We start from the raw sequence: 16,643 nt of genomic DNA on the forward strand, positions 1-16,643 counted from the left end.
AAAATCCTTTTCATTCTGAAGTATAAACGGTTTCGAACATTACATAATAAAATGTCAACATATCATTAAAATTATAATAATGTGTCATATGCGTGTTTTTCGACGAAAACACATTTTGTCGTATTTAATAGTATTAACGTACTATATTATGTCACATTTCATCTTTATACCACTATTAGAGAGCATTTACCACCCTACAACATATTTATGCCGCAGCTTTGATGTATGTATTTAATATGCCAGTGCGATCGAACAACTCAAAACATAAAATATGCAATGACAATTTGCCAGATGAAATTGATAATTTTTGTATAATATAATGATGTCATTATATACAAATAAAAAATAAATAAAAAGTTATCAGAATCGAGGTAAAACAGAAATGTATAGGAAATATAGGTTTTGAATTTGCACACAATAGGTTCCTAGTCGTCGAAAATTATTTTATTATAACCAATAACCGTACCAACCACTAATTGGGTATAATTATATGTTAATTTTAGATATAGTTTGCAATGGAACAAATGAACTGCTACTTCACGGAAAATACAGAAGGATAAAAATATTATGCAATTCTCACTTTATTTAAATAAATAAATTAATATTTAAAAAAAAAAAATGTAGTCGTTCAAAACGATTAACATCATATAATTTACCTATAAATTTTAAAAATTATATTTACTGAAAATATGTGGATTTGCCTTAAAACTACATTTCAATTATAAATGAAAACTTCTGTTTTAAATTTTAAACACAGAATTTTAATATATGTATTAGCTAACGTTTTTATTGCGTATACATACACATATTACGTTTTTGGTCATAGTATCTAATGCAATAAAAATACCAAAGGCAAAAGTCATGAAATCATTTAAAAGTGTGAATGTCATCTAAAATGTGGAGATGAAAGTATAAATATTTGAAATAATTCAACGTTTCTGTTGGTAATACTACGAGACGGTTTGAAGACAATAATAAAAAAAAAAAAACTGTATAATGTTGTTGGCGAAATCCTTCACTTGGTGGCGTTTTACATATTAGGCGCATGACATGGAAATTTATTTTTTTTGTCTTCGTCGCATTTAAAAGCATTATCATAACAATAATTAATAATATTACTAATAGTGATCATAATAATAAGGAACCGTGCAGTGCGTACGAGTGCCAAAATTCGGCTGTTTTCACAGCCGAATTAAACGCAAACAATTAGAACGCACTGGCCAAAAATAACTCAGAACTCGCATTCAGCAAACACACACACACATGTTTATTACACTGTGTTCAACGTATATATTATTGTATAATATGTGTATTGTGTACGTATTATTATTATTAATATTATTAAATAAATGCGCGTTCGAATAATAGTTTTGACTTCGCACCGAAACGGGGTGGTTAGAGAAGTGAAGCCAAATTAAATCGACAAAAAAAAAAAAATAAAATATAAAAAACCATAATGGAGCACCTAAATAATGGGTTTTATAAAACACCGTTTCCCCCCTCGTGAGTGTTTATAATATGTATGATATTGTACGTGCGGCCATTAACAGCAATCACAATTAACGGAATATAATATTATAATATATACATGTGCGTGTAGTGCATTGCTGTACAACAGAGCACTCATCACACCCCCGCCGCTGCAATTTTGTGAAAATGATGAAACATTGTAGAAATATTTATTAATCGGTCGCAATTAAAATAAATAAACAATATGCACGCATATATCGTGGAACTTGTGACGTCCGAAATAATGGTATAAAATATTCACTACACGATTACATTGATGATACTGATTGCTAGATAATGTTTAAACACAATTATTGTGTGAATAAAATGTACATAATAATACCTACGTACAATGGGTACTGTTGAATGTATTTATAATTGTGTACACCACTTGCAAGTTATGTTTTTTTGTAATTATTTATTAAATTTATTACAGTTTTGTCTATTTTCACAGTGATTTATGGGAGAAAAAATTGGACTGAGTTTACGTTTGTGTACTTGTCGCATTGCAGAATATTTTACTCAACGCGTATCGGTGTTCTATGGATCGCAGTACCTACTATTACAGTTTAAAAAATAAAGAAGATTTTTAGCAAAGCGCTTGGGTGCATTTTCGTAACTTCGAAATTTTTAACGTAGCTATCTGCTGAGAAACTATATGATGAAAATCAAAAATAGTTTTTTATTTCCGATTTCCAACGTGTAAATGACATGTTTAGAGTATGCTACTTTGGTTTAGCAACCGACGGCGGGAGGTATCGATGGCGTCTTTGGGCTGCGTTTGTAAAATAGCTCCACGCGTGCAGGGACCCCGTGATATAGTCTGAACGGCCTTCGATCCGGAGCGGTGTATTTATCAATATCAGGTAAATGGTGATACGTGTGGCACGTAAAGCTCGCGATATCTGTCTCGTCGAGCTGAGTCGAGCACTCTGCAGCTGATAATCGGACGTTCTTGTAATTTTCGGCGTCTCTCTTGTCTCTGAAGCTCAGTCGCGAGCGTTTTGGTCTAGTGGATCGCCCGCGGTCGGCGTCGCTCTCACAACTTTCGATGGCCGAAAGAGATCGGCGAATAATCGTGTCCGACCGTGGGGATTAAGACTATATTCTCAGATGGTAGTGAGAGATCGGAGGTCATAAACGTTAAGTCATTCGCCCCGGTAGTGCAGATCCACTCTGAGGGTTCCTTGGATTATTGTCGCGGATTCGCGTGTTTCTCTAGGACAGCCTAGGAAACTTTAACGAACGGCTTCGCGACTTTACTGCAAGATTTTGCTAGTGGTCTTAAAACGCCTGCGTCTTAGAGTCGACGTCGTGAGTCAATAAAGGTAGGCGGTCGTAGATATTATAGCTAACGAAATCCGAGATTTGTCGCACAGTACCAAGCAAAATAGCAATGCGGACCTAACGCCAAACTCGCCGTCTAGTTCAAAACGATAAAAGTTGCGAAACGATACGCTCTTCACGCATAACCATAAAACTGACCGACCCGACGCGATACACTACTCATGTTTACTATGTACGTCGGGAAAAATACAAAGGGACAATCGTTGCGGTGGTGTATGAGCATGATTATAGTACGCGTACCGAACATATTATTATATCGTAGGTATAAGTAAGCATTTGCCACCGTACATATATAATATACTACTAAAATATCATAATAAGCGAAATGCCGAAATGCTGAATGCGCGTGGAATTAAACAAATCGCAAGACCGTGAACAACTCAGTCGGGGTGAACGTACATAATAACAACAATAATAATAATAATAATAATAATAATAATAATAACAATAATAAAAATGATAATAATATGGTTTATATACGCCACACCGCTGGCGCGTACGTCGTACACCTAAGCCTATTGCGCCGAGTGTTTGTGTACAAGTCGTTATTTTATTTGCAGTGTGGCGTTATTATTATTATTATTGAATTTTCCCGCTTCGGTTGTAGACTTTCCGCCACCCCCTCAGCACGCCCACGGTGAAATTCGTTTTCATGCCCATAAGCACGTACACTGCATTATCGGTAGTATAGTAACTTTCAACGGTTTCTTGTTACGAATATTATATACACATATTATTATGCCTAACTAATATACGTGTTTCGATTGAAAAAGAAATCGGCGGGTATTCAAAAACCAGTAAATGTTAACCATCCATTATATCGTGTGATATCACACACGCACACACACACACACACACATCACGGCCCCTCTATTTTTATTATATTTTTTATTGTTATCATTAGAAACGCATGGCAAAATGACATTACAATATAAAGTTAATTGACTTTAATTATTATTATGGCTGCTCGACTGATGAAATTATAGCACACACCGACACAGAACACACCATACATTAATGGAAATAATTCGATCGGATATAATTTCGAAACCACAGCCCGCGATGTGTTAACAATATGAGGTTATTGTGAAAATCTAATTAAATGATGTACAAGTACATATCTCACATGTACACGTTTTGGAATCTTACAAACAAATACGAAATTTAATTAGATTCCGTAATCTCGATTTATTAACGGTATGATTGTGTGTGTACACTGTACAGTAGGTATTTGTATTTAACGCATCATGCGTTAAATCTCACATTATTTCGTCTAGTAATGAATTTATTTAAGATCAAATTTTTAGAATTTTTTAGTATATTTGAGGATTATTTTTATGTACATAAAATGTGTATACCGAGAAGTATTCTTTAGTGACTATTCTTTATATTTATTTTGTCAAATAATTCCTATTAATTATTAATCAAACTATGACACTTTTTTGAAAACGTCGACGCAATTAATATTAATCTATCGACGTTTTACGGTTTGTAAACATTTTCCGAGAATAATAAATACTTCATCCTATTTTATATTTTTGTAAAATCATTTCATTGACTGTTATCCTTTAAATGTATATATTTTAATAACTCAGAAATGACAGAAACTACTCGTTGGAATATTGACTTTGTGACATCATCAATATCTTCAAAAGCATAATAATCGGCTTAATATTTTAAAGTAAAATAGGTTGGCTTACGCTAAAAAAAAAAAAAAGAAATACGTTTGTACCGTTACAAGACAGACTCCTTATAAATGGTATAAAAATTTAAAAGATCGAAAATGTCGTCTTTAAGTCGCTTATTTCGCCGAAGCCAGAAGTGTACCTGAATGTATTTTTACGAATAAAAAAAAAAAAAGATTTTGTAAGCCACGAGACTGTACGCGTGCCGGACATTCGTTCGAAATGTATTCAACAGTGTTGCGCAATGTTTTTCAACGCACAAGCTTAGAGAAAATATTTAAGTAATTGGAAAAATATGAAATACGCGTCAGGACTGGCCATGCAAAACAAACAAGAAAAAAAAAACCAGGACAGAACAGAACAGAATACAAAAATCAATTTGTCGTTTTAAAACCCGTGTATACGAAATCGGTGAAAAAAGAAAAACATGGAATTTGCCGAGATTCGTGCAGTACCGTTAAATTATTATTATTTGTTTACACCGCGCTTGCAGCACGTCCACCACACGCCACCCGCAGCAGCAGCAGCAGCAGCTATTACGACACAACACGTCATACACTGTTGCCCTCGCAGATTTCGAAATCGCACTACTATACGCACGTCATATTATATTATTGTGCGATATCGTAGGCAAGCGCAATGTGCCCCCCCCCCGCGCCACCAAAAACGGGCAGGTACTCGTGTGTTGCAGTGGGATTCGTTGACGGTATCCGTCGCATTATAATAATATTTCACGTACGCTATCGTATAATAAACGCATTACTCCGAGTATATATGTTTAATAATAATAATATAATATGATTTAATATACCCCGCGCGCATGTACGTATATATATTGTAATATAATACTTATACATTAAACGCATAATGTGACGACGCCACCGAGGAGGGTACGTGCGTTGAGAGCGGTTTACGGGGAGGAGGGGGGTTCAAAACGGGCTGTGAAAAAAACGTGTGTAATGGAAAATAAAACATAAAACATAAAAAAAAAAAATGCGTGCCCGCTTTTGATTGCTCGGTAATTCAAAACCAGTCCTCGAGCCGTCCGACGACGACGACGACGACGCGTACTCGTACATCCGCCGCAATTAAATATTTATTATTATTATATGTAATATGCACACACACACACACACACACACACATGTCAACGGTCGGTCGTCAGCCACGCACCACATCACCACCACTCGCGGCGTCTGCGGGGGGGATGATGATGGTAACGGGATGGGGCGTGTTCGCCGGGGTCCCGCGCGTTCTGGAGTGTGAGAGTCGCGTATATAACCGACGTCAACGTGTACACACACACGCGCGCTGTTGTAATTTATTATATGTCCCCGTCGTACGGGAATAATAATTATTATAAACATTAAAGCTGTGGCACGATACCGTAATAATTATACCACATATTATAATAATACACTGAGCGCAGGGTAATATCAATAACGCACGAGCGTCGTTTGGATCCGAAACGATGCACCGGATTGGTCCGCGGAACTCGAGTCGAAAGTCGCTAAACCTCTTAGACGATTCATCGTGCCGCATAGTAAAGGCTTTTAGTAACGGTTGTGACTTGGACATTTTGGCGGTCGATGATTATTGGGCTAAACGGGTCTGCAGAGAAAATGTAGATGTCATTCGGATTTAAAAAAAGAGTAATATGCGCTCTATAGGGGACGCGAGCGCGTCTCATAAAAACAAAATCTCAAAACCGTGTGAAAGATTTACCAGGCGGTGAAAAAAAAAAAACACTCCGGCAGCACGCTTTTATGATAATTAATAAATATTATGATATAATATATTCGTGTCATACACAACCGCAAAGGTCATTGCGATAAACTTTTATCTCTATCATAATAATGATAATATTTCAAATCGAACTTTACAATATATTTACATATTATACACAGTGTTCGAGTATGGTTTGTTAAAGTAATAATATTAATAAGCAAATACACATTAAATTCAAATCATATTATTTTTATGCAAGTGAACGACAACGCATTATACGAAAATAAAATTTCCAATATTGTTTTCAAATAAACGTCATAGTTATCGACGACACCATTACCTACTACCAAACGATGATAATACTGACAAATAATTTGCACGATACGTCAAACGCGCACGTATTCGATTGTAACACGACATGCGTATAAATAGTATAGCTGCAAGATTGTGGTGTTTTTATTTCACAGTGATTTAAAATTTCAATTGTAATTCTAATTATTTTTTGTTTATTGAAAAAAAAAAACGAGTACCTACCATAATATATCAATACAGCCTTTACTACTATCCGCAAAACCAACGGTTCTGACTATTACATTAAAAAAAAAAAAAAAAATCGTGAATATTATTTATTTAGGTCATATTTTGAAAACCAATATAATATGAGCTTGCATAAGTTTTTAATTTTTAATTGCGAAAAATGCAGCAAAACATTTGACAGATGTCATCAAGCCAGTAACGAAAACTAATCATTAATTGAAATCAACGATAACGAGTTTAAAAAACATTCCGAAAACAGACGACGTGAGCCATTAGACATACAGAACATAATATTATAGGAAAAAGAGTTATCGACCAAAAAATAACGTCCATTGATTCTGGACACGATTGATTACAAAATGAATGTAGTTCGTGGGAATGCGAGAATATTTTATGATAAAAAAAAAACGAGATATTAGTTTTTTAAAAGAGGTTCCGATACTATACACTACCATCGGGCGGCTATTTGGAGCGAGCGTAAACTACGAATATTGGCTGTCTGAGACTTAATCACGATAAATTAAAATTGAACAGGCACTTCCTTCTGTTAAACGACTGAAATATTCTTTCGGACGGTCTCCCGGCATAGGTAACCTAACCACTCTACGACGTACTCGTAATATTATTATCGTAAAATATAATAACGAATGACTGTATAACACGAGTACCTTCTCATATCCATATATGCGTATTGATTTCGTCACATCGATATTCTCGAAATGGGGGGGGGGGAAGCGCGAGACTTCGGTTTTCGTCTTTGAAGTCGACCGGCTGAAGTATGGCTGCTGCAGTCGTATTTCCGTGCGAACGTTTTTGATGTAAGTTGAACGCGTGACCGTAATCGTTGACCATTATCGTTATTACTACGCAACTATTGAAGTCCGGGGTGCGGCAGCCGGCCGTTAGGGAACTTTAAAATGCATTTTTTTCACCGTCTATCGAGACTTATTTTGTTGGAACAGCGTTATACCGATTATACATATGATGTGCGCGTGAGTCAATATTGATTTCAAAGGATTCCCTTTTTTCGCTCTTTCTGAAATAAAACATATAGCTTATATAGTTGCTTATACGTAATATAATAATATATATATCACAGGGGTTTGGTTATGCGGACAAAAAGGACATCCGATAGATCAAAATACAAATATTGATGGGCAACTCTAAATCAATAGAGGGCCAATTTTTAAAAAATTAAAATCTAGCAGGCCAGTACATAAAAAAACAAAAAAAAAATGTATTCAAAATATTCATTGTAATAACTAATAATCATATATATTTTTTATAATGCGAGTTTTCAACTTTAAAATTGTATGATGTAATTTGGAAATGTAGCATGGGTCAGATAAAAAATGCTCGTGGGCCGCTAGTTGCCCAACCCTGAGATCTATAGTATTGTACTTATGCAGTTTTTACACCGCTACCCATTAGATCGTGAGTCCTATAGCAAACGTTTTCAGAACAGCAATTTCACCGGACGCTAATAGTAATATAATTATTGAATTCACCGAGTACGATGCATATATTATAATATACTTGTGGTTATGTTTTACGCGGACTCCTCTCGCACCGCATATTATACATATTAGTACGTCTGTAGCGTACGTCTGTAGGTACGCTGAACGGCATTGTTCAGATTTCTGAAAAAAAAAAAAAAAATAATAATAAAAACCAGATTGTATTTCAGAACCGCGCGGCGTCCCTGTGAAGTCCATAGGGTTTTGGGTAAGTTTTTCAAATGCGGGGAACGACGACGACGACATCGGCGGCGGCGAAGTTTCAATTGTTTATGAATGTCGGGTGGAAGGAGGGAGTGGAAGTACAATACAAAAACATTAAACGACAGGACCGTATCTCCGATCGTATTTTCTGATACACATGACATTTGATCTGAATATCGTTTCGTTCGGACTACAATGCTATATACGCGCACATACACTACATATATATTAAATTATGTATGTACATACAATACATAGTATGCGGACTATCAAAGGTAATAGGGGTAATATATATTATGAAAAACGCACGACGTGGTCAAGTCCTCTATGTGGGGTTTTTACGTTTAGAACGTATTATATCCAACCAAGGGCTTCGAATAAAATTGTCGACCAAGGACATAATATTATTTATGTCTACTTATTCTTTTTTTATCTCAACTCGAAAAGTTGCTACACGTGAGTGCAATCGCTTGATTTTAGGGTGTATTGCTGGTGGTGACACATCAGAAACTCGTAGGTATAAAAATAACCATTTTTATCCTAAGTAAATGTATTTACAGTGAAATATCTCCTTACCAGCATCGCTAAATAGCGAACAAAATGTCAGCGACTACAGTGTCCGGTATTTAGATATGTCGCTGTTTTTTATATACATTAAGCATTGATTTAGATAAATTAGGTGTCTATAATAAAGCGCTTTTTAGCCTAACCTTAATATCAGGGACATCCTCGAACCGTAGTTGCCGGCCGATGCATTGCTTCATCTCGCGCCTGCCATCCGCCCAGAACGGACAGTTGAACAGAATATGTTTCGCTGTGTCTTCCAGCTCCTCACATAAGTTGCACTGAGGATCAGCTGCTCTCCTCCTTTTCCACAAATAGTACTAGAAGCATTTGTGCCCTGACAAGGCTTGGGCCGTGTGAAAAGACATGGTCCTGAGATTGACAAATTCGCCCATCTCGCGCTGTTTTCATGGTGAGTTCCTATACTTCCTGTCATTTGCGCAGTGTTACCTTATGTTCCTATCACTTGTCGACTGCTACCGTCGTGGCTTTAAGCTCGTGTTCTTCAACGCTGCGCCGCTTATCGGCCAGAAGGTGTGCTGCAGGCATTCTAGCTAGGACTTGAGAATCCATATAAGACACGGTTCAATAACATCTGGCAACCCGGATGACTACTATATATATAATATCATTCATACCTAAGGATAGACATATGCTACATAAATTGTGCGCCTATCCAACACGTACCTACAGCACGTCGTGACGACGAGTCGTCAAAGCTTTACGTTATTTTACTGCGCACGCGTCATTAGAACCGTTGATTAATTAATATTTTAGGTATTATTACATAATATAATAATTTGATAACACTTATCACACATGTGCAATTGACAATAAATTGACGCGACTCCTTGTAGATTCATTCGTAGATGTATGGGTACAATTATACGCTTTCTTAGGTTGAAATATTATATGCAATGGATTTGTTCGTATTTTAATACGAATGTAAGTATACCTACAACTATGACGTCACAACACAATAATAGCTATATCTTTTACAAGATGGTGTGCATTAAATTTATTACGTTTGTGTGCCAACAGTTGTGTCGAGCCTTTCGATAACGAAAATAATACAACAGCGCGCATTGGTGCCACCGCTATTATATTTTAATATAATTATATTATATAGTGGTTATCGCGGCAAAATCATCATCCCATTTTACTGGTGTTTTTGAATAATAATATAATAACTCGATGAGTTTACTCTTTATCACTCTGTCTCACTAATTCGTTTAATCGTTGCGTAGCCCTACTTGTAAAATATTGATCATATTAAACGTTAATGCATTTAATCGCGCCATAAAAGACACGTTCACAAGCGCCATTCGATTATTTAGTCGCAGACAATAGACATATTGTTGCGCGCCGACAGCAGCTTTAGTCGAACGAATAAAACTCTATAAGCTTAAAGCTCGAGTCGAAATGACGAAATCGAAAGGATGATAAATAATAATAATGTATTGCCTTTCCCTGTGTCGTTATAATAAACTAGGTGACACATCGTGTTCAAAAGTTTTCACGACATTCCATTTCCAGAATACCATTGCGTTGTGCTAAGTTTATTGATTTAATGCATTATATACAACAAAAAATACAGCACTTCAACTATTCATCTACTAATTTTACGCTAAGTAGTATACTCGTGTTTGCACCATTATAATACATCTAAAACTAGAAAATAATAAAAATGTAAAATAATTTGAAATGTGTCTAAACAGGACGTACGTGCGTAAAAACTAAAAAGTCATTACGTCACATAGTATCACTCAAATTTAAGTTTAATGTAACAATAACCACCTATTTGTATGACATTATGTACATGTGATTTATCGTATATTATTATATATATTTGTTATTTTAGAAATTTTCCTTATAGTAGTATACATTATTATGTTGTATTGACAGCTAGAGAACGAACAAAATTCAGTGTATTTTAAATACTCAAGTAAAAATTGATCAATTGAAAATCTATTGATAATTTAAATAATTAAAAATATAAAAATCAATTATCTGATCGAAAATAGTGTATAAAATTCGGAATGTCACTCTTTGACTCACTACTCTATATATCTCCACTATTAATACTTATTCCTTTCCATATACCGCAATATATACCGCTCCGAATCCGTTAATAACAATAAATAAATAAATATAATTCCAGATTATGCGCCACTTTTCATAACAAAACCTACCGAACAAATTATAGCCAATATAACCCTTTTGAGAGAATTTTTAACTTGGGAAATGAGTGCGGTTTAAACTTTTTCTATTATTAATACATTTCATCGAGTACGCCCGTTTCTTAATGTATTAATTATTTGGTATTAGTGATTTACAAATTAAGAAATGCAATTATAATTTTATTGATTTTACATATTTGTAATACATTAGCACTTGAGCATATATTATATCTTTAATAATTAAAATTATTAGTCTCCCAACCATAGATTTTGCAAGTAAAGTTTAGGCATTTAAATAATTAAGTCAAGAGTCTTTTATCAGGTAGGATACCTACAAGATGATTCTATAGCGTAATATCCTTCTTTGTGTGTAAACTCGTTGTGAATATCTCAGTTCTAGGAACTAATGAACGGATTGACTTGAATGTTTGGTAATTTATCAATAAGGGACTAATAACTATAATCTGTAATATAATAGCATAGAATAAGTAAAATTGTATTGTACGTTTACAGCACACTGAAGAAAATTTAATTTAATCACTAAAATTTAAAAACAGAAGTACCTCCTACTTGTATATAAAATTTTATTCACGAGTCAATGAAACGCAATAACATAGAGAACAATATTATAGGGGAAAAGGTAAAATTATACAAATTGTACGTTATTGATTCATCAACAAGTATGAAAATGTGTATCGGTTAACAATAGTTAAAAATATATTATTTACTTTATTTACCTGAATAACCATATACCACGTATGCGTTAAAAGCTATTCCACCAGCATTTCAATAGAACAACAAGTGCAATAAGATCTCGTCGAGTTCCGTTTTATAGGCTAACGCTGCCGTCTCTTTGTTTTTGTCTTCTCTTGGATAAACGTAATTATTTATGACAATATGTATAATATATACATACACGTATTTAATGATTGTGCGCTTTAATACCATCCTAGCCACTCAAAGTTAAGTAACTATAGGAATACATACGATATTATATCATTATAGGAACTATATTGTTGATATAGTTTAGGATTTAATTTAACAAGTAATAACTATAAAATCAAACGCTAATGAAATTCACAAATTATCATTACATTGAGTTGACCGTGTTTATAATATAATATATACGTTAAAGAAAAAACGGTAGCAACGTAAAGCTTATCGTCGACAATAAATCATTCGCCGGAAATCGGTGCTTATTGTTACACTAAATATTAATAAAACTGTTGATTATACCTTTGGTTTCAATACATAATAATATACAAAATATCGCTTTGTACATTTGTGTGTAGGTGTAGGGTTTTCGCTTTAATGAACATATTGTACAAAATATAAGGATATAATATATAATACATAACAGGATTTAAAACAGGACAAAAAACGTCCCGTTTGAAGTGTATTGTGACAAAAGGACATGACGTTCAAAAAAGGGACGATTCCGTTTTAAACAGCGGACTTATGGATCACCCTAGATTTCACTAACTCACTATACATATTTACTAACCCGAGAATCTGTAATTATAATTTGTAAGTCATGTAGTGTACGTATTATATTTTATATTTACTTACGTTAATATGGTTTCCGATTTTGATTCTAAAATCACATATTATATTAATTTATAAGACTTATTGATCAAACAACACATTGATAACTGTCCGGATGCACATCAACGAAGAGTAAGATCAAATTAACGCGTTAGGATATTATTATGCGCAGGAGTGTGCGGAAAAATCATTATTGGAACGTGTAAAAAAATACAAGAAAAAAAAAACCGGCTCGTCTGATCTAGAAATACTTTATTATTTTTACGAAGGCTTCTGCAGCGTATAAAATATAATAAATATATCGTGCCCCGCACACTGTTGCAGTGCGTCTCGCTCACTGTATAAATGCGCGTTAGCTGCGCCGCCTTGCTGCGGTAACCGCAGCGTCACGTCACGTTGTACCTGTGCGAAATTAATTATTTTTCTCGTTTCGACCAGCGTCGAGACACCCTACTGATATCCGTACTGATTATCCGTTAGTACAGATCGTCCGGGTAATGCGTTTTGGCGACGACGGCAAAAAGGAGAAATTACGCACCGGCCGGACGGCCGGCAGGAAGCAATAAAAATCGGTCGAGGCGTGTGCACCCTTGCAATAAATAAGTATACGAAACGACCAGATACGATACATAATAGTGTGTATACGCATGTATGTGTGTATGTGTGTGTGCGTGTGTCCAAGTCGGGGTCCAGGCCGGTCGGAAACGGACGACAGATTGTCGAAAGCAATATTCGCCGGCTATATGACGGCCGCTTATGTCCCCGGCGGGGAGTCGGTAGCGGAGGAACCTTGACCTGGCCCGGCGAATACATTGTTCCCGTGGGAAGAGGGGCATATGATGAGCGTTACGTCGGACCGGATAGACGCGGAGGAAGCAATTCGGGAAAATGAATCGTTTCCTAAGTGCACCCCGACCGGACAGATATATTATACATATATATAACATACGAGCGCGCGGGCGCGCCATCGGATACGTCGCATCCTCAACCCATCCTCCACTGACCCACCACCACCCGTCAAAGGTCACTTAAAAAATATCGCCTGACCTATGTGGGGAGTGACCGGCGCGCTGTGTATGGTATATACTCGTGTATATATATATATATATATATATATATATATATTCGTAAGTACACTGTATAGCTACTACAATTCGACCAGACCATTATTTTCATAAAATATATCCTTTCGAATGTGTTTAGCTATATAGGCCCTATATTTATATATAGGTACATATTAACAAATTCTTCCTGCTGCTGATCTAAATATGTGTTCAGATAACATGCCATCAAATCGGTGAGACGGAAAAAATGACATGGCCTATACGTCTTCAGGTCTGCTACAGATTTTTATTACAATAATATATAGTAGATGTACATTTTATTTTATTTTTCACGTCTATCTCGAGAATATTGCTGAGGTACTACGATCGTTTAGTGGGATTTTCAATCAAAGTCCCGAAACGCACACAAACTACAGAGAAAATAAAATAAAAACAAAATTTTTCAATTCACATGATTAATCGTTTCACTTTTCTCGTTAAAAACGTATTTGCGAAATAATGTGTAGGCACGTCGTCGCACCTTCTCACTTTGTAGGTACTTCAAAAATGTCATGTTTGCCACATCATTCGATTCGCTTGTGGTTTTCTATTCAGTCCTTCGTCCGGTAAAACCCGAAAAAGATCACTCAATATTAAGTTATATTATCACTTGACCTTTATACGTATCACACGATTACAAAATCCTTAAAGCACTGGCTACAGGAGCAGCTCGACAAGACCGTTTTTTCATCAAAACAACCCTTTGGCGTGTGTCAATAATTTTTCAGTACATATAGTATTCAGACGTGTGAACATTTTCGTTTTTTTACCCCGCGTAGTAATTTTTAGAGAAAAATTAATAACGGTGACATTTTTCGAAGGTAAAAATCGATTTATGTATTCTGTATAAGTTTTCTAAATATCTATTTAAACGAATTAATAGTGACTATGCGAGATTTAAATAGCGACGTTTAATTTTTTGTGTATCGCTTATAAGAGACAATATCGCAGAGAACGAGCGATTTGCTGCATATTTTATCCAACTAATAAATAATGACATAACCAGAGAAACTATTGAAATCCAGTATAAACTTAAATCGATCGTTTGATTTATTTTATCAACTATATAATGAAAAAATAAGAAAAAACAATGCTCTTGAGAAAATCATTAATGGATATTCATTTTGTTTGCACTTTTCTTGTGGCTCATTATCAAAACAACAGCGTGTCTGCAGGCATCGATTCGATACTTGAAAAGAGTATCAAGATACGTCAATGTTTACCACCACTATGAGTGCAAGATACAAGACATAAAAGGAATTAGATACTTTCAGTATCTGAGGTCCTACATTTTTTTTCCAATAAATATTTATGGTGCTACACGTATGGCCAATAAATTTTAATATTACGACTGTCAATATATTTTTTAGTAGTAATAAATTGAACAACAAATGCGTAGGTACAACAAACGCTATCAAATATATATTATTAATTATACCGTAGTAAATTATTTTTGCGTTGATTGAATTATATCAACGTGCTTATTATTTTCTTAAAATATGTGAACTGTGTAAGAATAATAGTTAAGTCGTGTATTTATTTTAATTACCTAATTACAAACTCAGTACATTTTTTTACTGCGCTCTCTTTTATTCTGTTAGTCTTGAACGTTTTCGACATTTAAAAGCTCAGTTCCAAAACTTACCGAAATCAACTAGACATAGTGTACGTGCTATATTGTAATCATTGTATACAGAAACGAACGTTTCGAATAGCTTCTCCGTACAAATGTAGACTGTTATACGTAAAATACTGACTGTTAGCAGGGTGAGTGTTACTTTTTATTTTTGACGGGTCATCATAAAAATTTTTACCTACGTTTAACACTGTCCGTGCCCACGTTCATATGGGCAATATTAAGTAATCTACTTCCTAGCCGGTGATTAAAAACGTTAAAAACCGTAACAATGTCTTATAATTTTCGAAAATTTCAATTAGCACTGAATACACGTGTACATCATATTTTGCTATACGAGTGAGTTACATACGTACAATAGGTAGTTCATATTATATTTTTTACGATGCAAATGTATAATACTGCAGAATTGATTTTTCGAACTTTTCGACGAATCGCTAAGTGATAATACGTGTCGCATAAATGACGATTATAAAAACATTAGATAACAATCTTAAATGTCGGCAGTTCTTGTTAATGTTTCCTTAAATTTGTATAATATTTCTCTGTTCGATATAACAGGCACGCAGAATACGTACTATATAATGTCTTGTATAATGCGATGCATTATTATTTATTGTAATAAATTACGTATATTGTACATTACGCGGAACTGAGAATAATAATAATTTTTAACGTGACCATGCGAGAGAGTTATGATAAAATAAATAAATGAAATATCAACATTATTTTTTTTCAAGACGAAAATTATGAAAACAACCTTAGATGATTAATCAAAAACACTTTTATTCTTCGCCCGCCGCACTTCTGTTTCGTACACGACCTTCGTCACTGTACTGCCCGTTCCACGTCAATCTCTTCGGCCTATACCTCTTGACCCTTTTACCACTCGTACATGTCAGGACGACCTAGTCCGTCTTCAAAACTGACGTTATAATCACATGCGCGTATACAATCACACACTCACCCGTTTTCCAATTAAACTGTACAATTGATTAATAGCAGACAGTCGAGAATCAACAAGACTACGAGAGTTTTCACCACGGCGTTTTCAAGAGAGGATGTGAATATTCCATTTGTTTATTTTT

This window comes from Melanaphis sacchari, unplaced genomic scaffold (genome assembly GCF_002803265.2).
Source record: "Melanaphis sacchari strain LSU unplaced genomic scaffold, SCAv2.0 Contig25_pilon_pilon, whole genome shotgun sequence".
Classification (NCBI taxonomy): domain Eukaryota; kingdom Metazoa; phylum Arthropoda; class Insecta; order Hemiptera; family Aphididae; genus Melanaphis; species Melanaphis sacchari.